The sequence below is a fragment of the Suncus etruscus genome, chromosome 1, assembly GCF_024139225.1.
Source record: "Suncus etruscus isolate mSunEtr1 chromosome 1, mSunEtr1.pri.cur, whole genome shotgun sequence".
In the NCBI taxonomy this organism is placed as follows: Eukaryota; Metazoa; Chordata; class Mammalia; order Eulipotyphla; family Soricidae; genus Suncus; species Suncus etruscus.
In genome coordinates, this window is record NC_064848.1 from 208,180,893 (window position 1) to 208,194,885 (window position 13,993).

The 13,993-nt window shown below is 44.9% G+C and overlaps 1 non-coding gene and 1 pseudogene across 1 annotated transcript; one reads left to right on the top strand and one right to left on the bottom strand.

Annotated features, from left to right (window-relative positions):
• Positions 1 to 2,711: 2,711 nt before the first annotated feature.
• Positions 2,712 to 2,818, top strand: LOC126029159 (U6 spliceosomal RNA). Its single transcript, XR_007502815.1, has one exon. It is a non-coding gene; the product is annotated as a U6 spliceosomal RNA (small nuclear RNA).
• Positions 2,819 to 12,838: 10,020 nt separating this feature from the next.
• Positions 12,839 to 12,918, bottom strand: LOC125995544 (uncharacterized; annotated as a pseudogene).
• Between the last annotated feature and the right edge of the window lie 1,075 nt (positions 12,919 to 13,993).

The window sequence follows — 13,993 nt, forward strand, 5'->3', positions numbered from 1 at the left end:
TTTGGACCTGGACACACCCCTGCAAGGAATAATTGCCCCTAAAGTATAAAAAAAAGGGAAATTCTGGCAGTTATTGGGGGGGCCCAATGTAGAGACCAGAGCAGCGCCTGCTGGTCTGCAGGTGTGTGTGTGTGTGTGTGTGTGTGTGTGTGTGTGTGTGTGTAGATGAAGCATCCATGAGATGCTGTCTGCTTTGTACTTATTCCTATTCTATTCTCTCTTGAATCCGGATCTATAGGCTTCCCCCAGCTCCCTAACCCTCCAGTGAACTTCTCTCTCTCTCTCTCTCTCTCTCTCTCTCTCTCTCTCTCTCTCTCTCTCTCTCTCCTCTCTCCTCATTCTCCTCTCTCTCTCCTCATTTTCTTCTCTCTCCTCTCTTTCCCCACACCCCTTTCTCTCAGAAACCCCAAGCAGCAGACTTCAGACTTCAGGCAGAAATAAAAGGATATTTGGTTTCTACTCCTCTCTCTTCTCTCTCCCTCTTGGAATGCTTGGGCAGCGGGGACATCCCACTCAGGTGGCTACATATTGGCAGCCCTGGGTGGGCACCTCACCCACCAGGCAGTCAGGTCCCATGGACCCCTGTGAGCTGTGCAGCTAATTGAAGCCTTGCAGATAACTGCAGTAATCTGCACCTTCCAGCAAAGGAAGTGGTTTTCTTCAGGAGAGCACAGAGGTAAAGTGAGAGGCTGGCACTTGGAGACTCCAGGATGCAGAGCGCAGAGCTGCTGTGTGAGCTGGTTAGGGTTCGCTCCTCCTAAGCTGCCTCAGCTTTAGCTAAAGGTGGTTGCAATGGAGTCATTAAGGAGTTAGGCTTGTGGCCTTGGGGCTTTCCTCTTAGTCTTAGCAGGGCCTCATTTCTGCCATTTCAGACAAGACCTAGTTTTCATCCTGGGTCAGCAGCAGAGTTTGTCTTTTCAGACTCTGTGTTATGTCTGCAAAACGTCTTTAGTTTGTTTCTTGACTTTCTCTTTCTCTCTCTGAAATTTGCTGCCTTGTTGCCATCTTGTTTGAATGGCTGCAAGGAGTACTTTTCTGTTGCTGGGTCACACAGCTGGGTGATAATTGGAATTGCTGGGTGGTAATTGGAAGCTGATTCCAGTGGGGGTGCTCAGGAGATACCAGTTCTACCCTCAGGTGTTGCTTCTGCTGAGGATCAGCTGACTATTTATGTGCTGGCCTCCTAGATGCAAAGCAAATGCTCAGATCTCTGAGTCCTCTCTCCAGCCCCAAGAAAAGAGAGGGAGAGGGAGAGGGAGAGGGAGAGGGAGAGGGGAGGGAGGGGAGAGGGAGAGGGAGAGGGAGAGGGAGAGGGAGAGGGAGAGAGAGAGAGGAGAGAGAGAGAGATGAGAGAGAGAGAAGATAGAGAGAGAGAGAGAGGAGATAGAGAGAGAGGAGAGAGAGAATATGTTTCAATAGAAATATCTTTTATTTAAAAACTCACAGGAAAAGAAGAGAGAAGCACATTTTTTAAAATAATTTTTTATTTTTAATTATGAGAACAAAGATGCAAAGAAAGAGGAAAGGTAAAGTTACAGTGAAAGGACAATCACCCATAAACAGAATTTTCAGAAGTCCCCTTGCTGATATCTTAACTTTGAACTTTCAGCCAAAGAACATTAAGATAAATAAAACAGAACCCATGTACAATTACTTTGTCCCTCAAGTCCCCAGATTGTAATACATTATAATATTTTTAGCAGCACACAAAGCAATCTAAAGCCATAAAACTTATGTAATTCCTTAAACATTAAAGACATAGTAATTTTTTTTTACATTCCCATGCACATGCATATTAGTTTAAGTTAACCTCAAAAGTTTAAGTGTTTTTTTTTAAGGATTTGAGTCAAAGGAGCACAATAAAAATGGTGTTAGAGTAGCAATTATTGTTTGCATAGGACCACCAAAATATGGGGGGCATGAAAAGGAAAAACCTTGGCCTAAATACAAGGAGACCCTACCCCTGAAGTTTTCTAGCATAAGACCAACTCTAGGCTCCAGGAAAGCTAGTTTGTTCAATCCAAGACATTGTCTATAGTGCCAACACACTTTTATTTTTCACACAGTCTGGATGCATGGATGCACGGGTGGTGACGAAATCTGAAGAAAATGAGAGCACACACAATTTGTGTGTGGGAACAGTGTTCCCACTTTAATCTTTAAGCTAGAAGTTTCATAAGGGGTAAAAGCCAGTCACAGATATGAGGAGAATGTTTACAGTTACAAAGCAGAGCTTTAACAATAATACATCAGGCTATGGATGTGAACAGTAAGAGTTCTGAGTTACAAAGGAGAAGGTTAAGTTTAACATAACATCCCAAACTGATAAAACTAGCCTCAGATGTAAAATAAGGAATTAGTAAGAAGTAAAAAAAAACTCTGTAGGAATTCTTATCTTCACTGAGAGAGGCTCTATTATTTTGAGGTCAAAATGAAAGAGAGAGATATGTCTACAAAGATGCTGTTCTCAATTTCTGGGAAATGTCAATAGCACAAAGATCTGCATCCTGGCCAAACCCTTGATTCCCAGAAGCATACAGTGCAAGGGCAATTTGAAGAGAGAGAAAAAAGATTGTCGTTAATTTGGTGATGAAAATTATCCAGGTAAAAGGATTTTAATCAAGGCTATATTTTGCATGTGAATAGACTAAATAATATGAAGAAAATATAATGTCAATACCATAGCATGAATCTAAAAAATTTCTCTACAGGTGCTCACTTCAGCAGCACATCTACTAAAATTGGAACGATACTCAGAAGGGTTAGCATGGCCCCTGTGCAAGGATGGCACGCACATTCTGAAGCAGTCCATATTTAAAAAACATTTTTTTTCTCTACAGAATTTTCCCAACTCTCCTTGCAGGGGGTGAAACTTCCATGGTGGACATTTTGGTGAAAATCCCTTGGGGGTATACAGATTAGCCATCATGCTAAAAACATGACATTTTAGTGGGCCTTCTCTCCATCCCCTGTTGAAATAAAATTCCTATAAATGGCGCTGCAGTTCTCATCATCTATTTTCCAGATGAATCCATCCTTAGCCTGGTGAAGCATCAGCCTCCTTAGAAGATGCATGATGTCCCATCCCTCTATTCCAAATTTTGTCTCCGGTCAAAGACCAGTTTATGACAGCACAACCCCCCCTGGATTTTTCTTTGTTCCATCCATTGAATTTTTGTGGGATTTACTTTGCATTTGAGACAGCACAGTGAGTGCTGAAAGAAAGCCTGAACGGGCACCAAAGAAGCAGTTTTGCTGTGAAGTGAAGGATCCCTGCAAGACTCAATCGCAGTCCCTGGAAGGACCCAAGACTCCATCCCTAGACCGACAAGGAAGTCTGGACCATGCTGCCCGCCCCTGAACTGCCACTAAATGTTCCCCAGATGAGAGCCCCTTCCTGGCTCTGTCCTGAAGCCAAAGGATTATTCCCAGCATTTCACATGGTCCCAAAGGGACAAATAGAGAGTCCTCAAACTTTTTAAACAGGGGGCCAGTTCACTGTCCCTCAGACCATTGGAGGGTCTGACTATAGTAAAAACAAAACTTATGAACGAATTCTTTTTTTTTTTTTTTTTTGGTTTTTGGGCCACACCCGGTGACGCTCAGGGGTTACTCCTGGCTATGCGCTCAGAAGTCGCTCCTGGCTTGGGGGACCATATGGGACGCCGGGGGATCGAACCGCGGTCCGTCTCCTAGGCTAGCGCAGGTAAGGCTTACCTTACCTCCAGCGCCACCGCCCGGCCCCATGAACGAATTCTTATGCACATTGCATATATCTTACTTTGCAAAGAAGAAACAAAACAGATACAAATACAATATGTGGCCCGTGGGCCATAGTTTGAGGACCACTGGTAGAGTAACATCCATGTTAGTGTTTGCAAGAAGCGATTGGACTCCCGTTTCTTTTTTTTTTTTTTTGCATTCCATTCAAACAGCCCTTTCAGCCTTTAAATGTAGAAGTGACTGAGGTACTGTACCTGCTGCTGTCCTGGTTTGACTCGAGTCCTCAAGACCAGCAGTCCAGATTCTGTGTCTCTTTCCCTGCTTTTCTCCCAAAGGTGAGAATGTGTCAAATCTGGATTCTTCTGTTTGTGTGGTTGTTTTGGGGGCTCACCTGGTGGTGCACAAGGGTTCCTTCTGGATCTACGGTCAGAAATTTCTACTTGCATGGGACCCTACGGGATGCTGGGAATCAAACACAGTTAGCCACGTATAAGGCAAATGCCCTCCCTGCTGTGCTACTGCTTCGTCTCATGGATTTTTTTTTGTTTTGTTTTTTTTGGGTCACACCCGGTAACGCTCAGGGGTTACTCCTGGCTATGAGCTCAGAAGTTGCTCCTGGCTTGGGGGGACCATATGGGACGCCGGGGGGATCGAACTGTGGTCCGTCCAAGGGCTAGCGCAGGCAAGGCAGGCACCTTACCTCTTGCGCCACCGCCCGGGCCCATGGATTTTTTTTTTTATGATGAAACTTTGCATCTTCAGTTATATCAATCCCCTACATTATTTTAAGTCAATTAAACAGTGTAACAGTTTTCAGTTCCAACAATATTAAGTCTTGTATAGTAATCTATGGGAGGTAAAGTTCAATTATCTTTTGTGAACATGTTATCGATGCTGTCAATTATTTTTATTAAAGAAAAATAGCATTCTCGCCTCTTTGCTTCCTCTGACCTAATATGTTTCAGTGCTCCCTAATCCATGTGCATGTTCCAAAGCACATTTTCCTGTGGATCCTGGAATAAAGGTTGGTGACTCCCACCATTGTGCTTTGTGGGCCTCCACACTTAGTATCTTTTCATAGGGCTACCATTGCCATGATGTGGACATTTAAGATGACACCGGTGTCCCAGTAGATGTCAGCCTCATTCAATAAGAGGACATGTTCTAGACTGCATTTTTCATATTGTATGAATGTATTATTTGTTTCTGGGCTACTGTACCATGCTCATGATCCACTGTTTGTCACAAGATACAGGCTTGTAGTGGGATGGTTCAGTGCTCTCTGCACAGTGCAGCCCATGATCTAGAAATTTGCCCCTCTCCCCCACTTTTAAGAACCATCATAGGTATTAAACTGAGTTTTGTCAGTGTTAAAGGTTGAACAACCAGAGCTGAAACAGATGTCTGTGCCACCTTTTCTCTCTTGTAGGAGTTTTCTCTGCATGTAGGACAGTTGTAGGACTTTTGCGGCAGAAAGTATTGTTCCTAAAATGACAGGGAATGTTCCACACATCCACTCCTCTGCAATTATTAGTCCAAGGCAGGCTCTTTGAAGCACATTTTATTTCCAGGCTTCCCCCAACCTCCACTGTATTACTTTCCCTATCAGTCAAGTGACTTTTTCCCTAGAGGGAACCCTTGTCTATTTTGTGATCAAGAAGATGACCTTGAGCCGGTAGGGTTTGTCCCACAAACAAAAACATACAGAAAAGAGAAAGGCAAAAGGAAGCGATCAAATAGAAAGAAATCAAGCCATAGACACCAAAAGCCTCGCTCTGGATATCCTGATTATGAGAGACCCACTGTGGATCTCCAAACACATTTATTTTAGGTGGGGGGGTCACATCCAGCATTTTTTAAATTATTCCTGGCTCCACACTCAGGATTGACTCCCATGTGAGCCCACTCTTTGCAGGCTCATCCCTGGTGGGTTACCTCACTCTATGGGATGCCAGTGCTCACCCACAGTCATCTGTTGTTTTAAATTAACATACAGTCTAAAGTCCTAGTGTTGGGGTGAGGCCTCCCTCGGCACAGCAAGGTGCCTGTAGACTCTTCGGCTGGTGGATCTGAAGATTGCAGGGTAACGGCAGAGAAATAATCAGTCTGTTGAAGTTTCATAGAAGACAGCTTGGCTTATTCTAGGGTCCTATCCGCACGTGCATTTCCTCACGTGGCTTCCAAGCAGCTTCTTCTAAGCTGCTTTTCCTCTGGCTCTGCCTCTTTCTCCCTTTCAGCTGCTTCCCATGCTTCCTTGCCTCTTCTCTCCTCCCCCAGCCAGGATTTTGTTTTGTTTTGTCTTGGTTTTGGTTTTTGAATCATACCTGGCAGTGCTCAGGGGTTACTCCTGGCTCTGCACTCAGAAATCGCTCCTGGCAGCCACGGGGCACCATGTGGGATGCCGGGATTTGAACCACCATCTGTTCTGAATCGGCTACTTGCAAGACAATGCCCTATTGCTGTGCTATCTCTCTGGCCCCCAGCCAGCCTCTTTTATTCTTTATTCCATACTGCAGACCACTCCAGGTGTGGGTGGGCCTGACCATTCAAGTGATATTAATATAGGGCATTGGGGGAGCTGTAACTTCACAATTTCCACCTTCTTTGTATTAAAAAAATAACAATAAGGGGGCCGGAGAGATAGCATGGAGGTAAGGCATTTGCCTTTCATGCAAGAGGTCATCAGTTCGAATCCCGGCGTCCCATATGGTCCCCCGTGCCTGCCAGGAGCAATTTCTGAGCCTGGAGCCAGGAATAACCCCTGAGCACTGCCGGGTGTGACCCAAAAAAAACCACAAAAAAAAAAAACAATAAAAAAGAGAAAACAAAAGCTTTGTTTTATATATATGAAAGCATTTCCATAAGATTTTCATCTCTGCATGTTGTCCCACCTCCTACCTTCCAGGTAGGGGTGCTGTTGAGAGCCTAATAGTTTGGGAGCTAGGTGCTCGGGGTCTTTTGGTAGAGTTTACTAGCTGCCTCCAGGTGTGTTTTGGAGCTTCTGGTAGGCTGACAGAGGACTCTGCATCCGATCTTCTTACCCCTTTATCCTCCTGTCTGTGTGGATTATTTGCCAAGGATAAATATTACCAAGATCTCCTCCCCCACAAGGGGATAGGGAAATGGAAATCGATTTCTCATTCTGGAAGCTCTTTGTGGATCCATCGATAACCAAACAAGGTGTAAACGGGAACCCAACACTTTGTAACTTTTCTCATTTCTTAATTTATCTGAAATACTTGTCCTCCAAAAGGTCTAGAGCAGGGGGTCTCAAACTCAATTTACCTGGGGGCCGCAGGAGGCAAAGTTGGGGTGAGGCAGGGGCACAATAAGGGATTTTACAAAAAAAAAGTCCTCAAACGTCATTATTAACAGTTTTAATGATTTTTTTCTGAACATGAATAGAACATTGAGTGAAGATCATGAACAGTTCTTCTGAACATGGCATCTTTTGCCTATTCCTTGCTGCCAGAGACTTGACAGCGCTTCTTCTCACAAATCTGAACCACATTTGGCTTTAGAGAGGAAGCAGTTGAGACCCTCAGTATGGCTTGAAGATGATCATCATGAAGTCTAGACCTGTACTTTGACTTATTGAAGTTCAATGTGGAGAATAACTTTTTACACAAATATGTGCTCCCAAAAAGGCACATGGTGCGCTTGAAACATTCGGGAGGGAAAGCTCAGGGAAGCTGGGGGGCAATTCTCTCAAAAATTGCCCATGCATGTCTGCTTTTCCACTAATCTCCCTGAACTTGGCTTTGAGATCAGAGTTCCATTGCAGGTCAATGAGCTCCATTTGAAGCACAGGAGGGGCATTTTGCACATCAAAGGAAAAGGGGTCCACAAAAATTCGGAAAGTGGCTCTGTGCTTTTGAAAGTCTGCAAATCTGTGATCAAAATCCTTCTCTAGCTTAATAATAGCATCAACATATTTCTCACCAGGTATATATTCAGGTATGCCTGAATTCACAAGTTCCTTGCATGCTGGGAACTGGCAAAGGTTTGTCTGAGAGAGCTGGGATTTCCATAACACAAGTTTTGTAGAGAATGCTCTCACGTTGTCATAGGCAGAACTGATAAGCTGTACATCTTGTTTAGTACGTTCAGCTTATGTGTGATGTCAACAAGAAAAGCTAAGTCCATGAGCCATTTGTGATCACTCAACTCAGAAACAGCATTCCCATCCTTCTCCATGAAGGCTTTCACTTCTTCTCTCAACTCAAAAAATCTTCTCAGGACATTTCTCCTGCTGAGCCAATGTACCTCGTGAAATAGAGCATATCTCCATATTCTGACTCCATTTCCTCTAAAAAAAAAAACACAGAAACTCCTGTGCTTTAAGCCCCTGGATCTGATTTGGTTGATGAATTTCACAACAACGGACATCACATTGTCACATGGCAGGCATTTACTGTAAAGGGCCTGCTGATGGATAATGCAGTGAAGCAATGGCCTTTGTTGTGTATGTAAACATTTTTATGGGATTATTATGTTACTGATCTACCCTGATCAGTGATTGTGCCCTATCCTAGCATGTGACCTGGCATTCTGCTCCCACCCTAGGGTGGTACCTGATTCTGCTCCCACCATTGGGTGGTATCTGATCCCACCATTGGGTGGTACTTGATTCTGGGGCATAAAAGCAAGGTTCTGTGGAAGGTGAGGGGCTGTTTTCCTGGGGCCTATTCTTAAGCTTTTTGGCTTCGGCCTCTTCAAGGAATAAAGAGCTGTTTTCTTCAGAAGCCTGACTGCCTGTTGGCTTTCTTCCTGCCACATTTACCTCAGAATCGCCGGCTGAACAGGGTAACAGATGCATGGTCCAAACTGGAGGAGAAAGGTCTCATCCTCCATCCCTCCATCAGTCAACTTCATCAGGGGCTGATTTACAACAGCCTTCTCTACACCCTCCTCTTTAAGTTTTTGTTGAACAAGTGCCACCAGTCCATTTTTCCTGCCTGTTATCAATGGCGCTCCATTGGTTATTATTTTAACAAACCTCTTCCATGGCAAACTTGCATTCTCAATGGCATCACACAGATGCCGAAATATCTCATTTAGCGGTGGTCTGACCATGCATTGGAATCATTGTGAGCAGCTCCTCTGTCAATTCAAAATTGCAATCAATACCACGGACATAAATTGTGAGCTGTGCAGTGTCTGTTATATCTGTGCCCTAGTCAAGAGCAACTGAGTATGCATCAAAACATTTGGCTTTCTCACACAGTTGATGATAAATGTCACTTGACATGTCAGAAATGCGCTCTGCCACAGTGTTGGCAGAAAGGCTGATTTGCTAAACTGACCTTTCTTTTTCAGACAGATAATACTTGCAGCCTGTAACATGCATTTTTTTTTAACAAACTCTCCTTCTGTGAATGGTTTCCCTGCCTTAGCAATCATCTCACTAACCATGTAAGTAGCTTCGACTAGTTGCAACATTCTCTTTTGGTTGTTTTCTTGAAGAAATCTTGTTGCCTCATTAGACATGCTTTAAGGACTGGCAACCCGCTTGGCTCTCTCATTTCCTTGATATTTTGCACATTCCTCAGCATGTTTAGTTGAAATAATGGCGTTTCAAGTTGTATTCCTTGTGCACTGCAACTTTCTCTGAGCAAATAAGACATGTGGGGATGCCCCTGTGCTCAACAAAGAAATACTGCGTCCTCCCACTTTATCTGAAATTATCTGTGCTCATCATCAATCTTTCTCTTCACTGCAGGCTTTGATGAAGTCATGATGAAGGTATGACAAAATCTAATTCTGTAATAAGCTTCTCTCCCTTCTCTCCCTTAGGCCTCCGATAATGCAAGGGGACAGCGGGCAGGAGCAATGGAAATGACGTTTGCGCTAGGCGCAAAGTATTCGCGATTATTCGCTTACCGAATATTCGCAATAAAAATCGCATTAGTAAGAAAAAAAATCGCAAAAAATCGCATTAAACATTTGCATACCCCGAACGGATGCAAATGTTTAATGTGATTTTTTTTCTTACTAATGAGATTTTTATTGTGATTATTTGGTAAGCAAATAATCGCGAATACTGTGATATTTGAAGGCCGGCTGTGTGCCAAAAAATGTTGTACAGAGGGTCACAAATGGCCCTCGGGGCCGCGAGTTTGAGACCCCTGGTCTAGAGGCACCAGGCTGAGGAAGGCCCTTACCCAGCACTAGAACTTTATATTTTATAATTAAAACAACAGTCGTCCATGTGCCTGTTTCTCCTCTGCCCTCTGCTCATGTTCTAGCTCCCTGCCCTCGCTGCCACCTTCCTGTGTCTCTTGCCCTTCTGGATTGGCCTCAAGGTCAGCCCTGAGCTCACTATTGAGCCCATCAGGGTAGTATTTTCTGTGGGTCCCTTTCCTGTGAGACATTTTCCTTCAGACATAAGGTCCTTTTAATCAGTGTAATTGCAGTCAATGTCCAGAGAGAAGGTTCCTGATGCTGGAGGTTTTTTTTTTAAACTATTGAAAGAGAGAGAGAGGGGGGGGGGAGAGGAGAGGAGAGGAGAGGGGAGAGGAGAGGAGAGAGAGAGAAGAGAAGAGGAGAGAGGAGAGAAGAGAGAGAGAGAGAGAAAAGAGAAGAGGAGAGGAGAGGAGAGGAGAAAGAGAAGAGAAGAGGAAAGAGGAGAGAAGAGAGAGAGAAAAGAGGAGAGGAGAGGAGAGAGAAGAGGAGAGAGGAGAGAAGAGAGAGAGAGAGAGAGAGAGAGAGAGAGAGAGAGAGAGAGAGAGAGTGAGAGAAGAGAGAGAGAGGAGAGATCATGTCCTACATGGCTAGATGGATTTGGATAGGAGCTGGGCAGTGCGGCAGGCTGTGGCCCCATTCCCCCATTCTAACTGGGTAACTTGATCTTACCTGCAAGACCCTGCCCATTCCTGGGAGGAGTCTTGGGAAGGTTAGATAAGGCTTTGACCAGAGAGGATTAGGATCTTTTGGCTTTTTGGTCTTTTGCCAGGATGGAGGTTGGAGGTGATATGGATGAAAGAAGATGCAGGGCTAGCTAAGAATGGTATGCGTAAATGGTTAGCAGCCACATCTGTTGGCCAGGGCAATAAAGATGTTATCTCTCTGGAAGCCTGCCTGTGTGTGAGTTCAATACCGGTCGTTGCTTTCCTGGACCCATCCCGCAGGTTAATGGGGGATGGAGCCACATGGCCGGGGCCTAAGAACAAAGGCCTCCATCCACCATCCAAGCCCATCCTAAGGGCTGTTTCTCTACAGCCGGCTTTGTTTGTGGGGGGGGGGGCGGGTCCCCAGCTCCAGCCTTGCACACTAGGATCTTGCCTTAAAGCTGGAAAAGTCAACCTGGGACAACAAGCCCCTCAGTCGATGACTCTGCAGGGAGAGTCACAATGTCCACTGTTTTCCCAATACTGCAGGTAATGAACCCAGCTCAAATAAGTCTTTTTTTGTTTTGTTTTTGACCACACCTGTTTGATGCTCAGGAGGTCACTCCTGGCTATGCACTCAGGAATCGCTCCTGGCTTGTGAAGGACCATATGGGACGCTGGGGGATTGAACTGCGGTCCATCCTAGGCTAGTGCTTGCCAGGCAGACGCATTACCTCTAGCACCACCACTCCAGCAGTCAAATAAGTCTTTAAAAAATATTTTCTTGTCCTGTTCACTTTATTTTTGTCTTGCTTCCTGGTGTTTGCTCGGCACCCTTGTAAGTATAGTTTATGGCTCATTGGTCAAGCATGGGTGGAAGAGATTCTATTTAAAAAAAAAAAAAACCACAACCAAAAACCTCTTTGGAATCTCGATGAAGAGAACCCGGGGGGAGAATTATCTCAGGAAGCTCAGGAGGATCCAGAAATTGAGGGGTCCCGCAGGTCTGTGTGCAGGTGAAGGGGCCCAGCGAGGCTTCAAAGACCATGCCCTGGAATGTCTCCTCCCTTTGTCTCTTTGGGTCTGAAAAAGGCAATGGGTGGCAGTGCCCCAAAGTTGGCCACACGGGGTTGGCAAGCTCCACGTCGCTGAACTTGATTTCCCAGCATGTGGCTCTAATTTTAGCATCCTTTTGTGTGTGTGTGTGGGGGGAGGTCAAACCCCTTGCTGATGGTCTGCAAATCTAAGAATAACTCCCAGAAAGATAAATTGAATCCCATTCTTCCGTCCCCCCTTTTGGGGGAGACTTTGATAATAATATCCGGAGTGAATAATCAATGAATACAAAAGATTAGGGGACCAAAGGTTCAGCAAAAGGAAGTCTTTTGTCAGTTGCAGCCAGCTCCAAAAAGCAAACCGAACAAGCCGTCAGTTCTGGCAAAAGAGCCCCCTATGCCTCCCCAACAAGCTATTTATTTGTTTCCTTAATCACCCCCACCTGGAAGATCCAGGTGGAGACGACAGGCCAAACAACAATATTACAACAAATACACAACACTGTTGTATTCTAGGGGCCACGTGTTTCTCACGAAATTCTTTTCTTTTTGTGCCACGACTAGCAGCGCTTGCGGATGTGTATGATGCCATGGACGGAACCCAGTACTCTTGTCAATGCAAATCCCAGTACTCAACCTCTCCCTTTGATTTTTTTGAAGTGTTTTGGGGCCAGATCTTTAGTACAGACTAAGAGGCAACTGCCATACAAGCCACTGACTGAGGCTCTATCTGCACCCTATTTGGTAGCTCCAAATTACAAGTGATCTCTGAGTGCAGAGCTGAAGTAAGCCTAGCACAGCTGGGAGTGGGCCTACAAGTGAAAATACCGAGTTGAGGGTCTGGAATGTGACTCGGTGGTAGAGCAAGCGGCTCACTGTGTTTTGAGCAGCGGACTCCCAGCACAGCTTTAAAACAACAAAAGCCTTTCTATAAACCAGGGTTAAAGTCACGACTGGTAGAGGGACAGTCGTTGGAAGCTGGTGTGTGTGTGTTGGGAAACTGAGATCTCCGTCCCCTAAGTGTGCAGGTGAAGGGTCCAGTGAGGCTGCAGAGACCCCCACCCCACCCCACCCCACCCCACACCCCCCAGCCCTGGAATGTGTCTCTTGCCTTTGCCTCCACTGGAGCTGAGATGGGGATGGGTGCAGTGGCCCAGGTGTGGCCATACGAGGGCGACCACCCCCATGTCCTAAGCATGATTTCCCATCCCAAGTGACTAATTTCTTTTTTTTCTTTTTCTATTTTTTTTTAGCAATAATCGAGCCTCGGATAAACCTCATTGGCTACGATACTGCCACTGAGCAAAGCTAAGTGACTAATTTCTAAAAGAGCATCCTTCCGTATTCTAGGAGGGAAAAGATTATAAAAATAGTAGTGAGTAGGGCACTTGCCTCACATGTGGACAGCCAGGGTTTGATCTCCGGCGTGCCCATGTGGTCCCCTCAACACTGCCTGAATTGACCCCAGATTGCAGAGCTATGAGTAAGTCACGAGCACCACATAGCATGGCCCAAAAAATCCAAAAGGAAAAAAACAGTGATTTCTTCAATAAGTCATTTACCTGAGTTTTATTTGGGGGCCTAGGGTGGTTTTCAAGAAACCCGGGGTCCCTCTTGCTGGAGTCATGTGGTGCCAGTATTGAATCAGGGTCAGTCATATGTAAAACAAGTGCCGTATAAACGATCTTTTCTAGCCCCGAATTTGATTTTTTGTAAAAGTAAACTATGTTTGTTAAATGTAATTTTTTTTTTTTTTTTTAGCTTTTTGGGCATCACACAGTGGCGCTCAGGGGTTACTCCTGGATCTGTGATCTGGAATCTCTCTTGGCAGGCTCAAGGGGCCATATGGGAAGACTGGAAATCAAACCCTAATTCAGCCTCACTGTACTATCACTCAGTCCCTTAAATGTAATTCTTTTTTGGGTGCTAGATATGGAACTTATGGTCTCAAATATGCAAAGCAGGTGCTCCATTATTGATACAAGTTTTCTGCACCCAGTCTTACTATTTTTGGGCCAAACTTGGTAGCACTCAGATTCCATGTCAGTACTTGGGGACCCATGCAGTGCTGGGAATAGTGAACCCACCATTACTACTGCTTTTAAGGGATGCACTCAGATCTTGGAGCTATCTCCCCAGCCCCTGAAGTCTGAGATTTTTAAGTTTATTTTTTATTACTCTTGTTCATTATGCTGTTAAAGTGGTTTTTGATATCAGTTGCATACATGGCTGACTAAGATGCTTACCTCTTTTTATCTTTGGTGCTCACTGTGGTGGGGAAGGTCATACATCAAGTAAGGATGCTTACAGATTCAATGGCAAGGTTTGCAGTTTCTTAACTGCTTTCCTTACATGGTGCTTGCTGGGGCTAATGTTCTTAGTTCT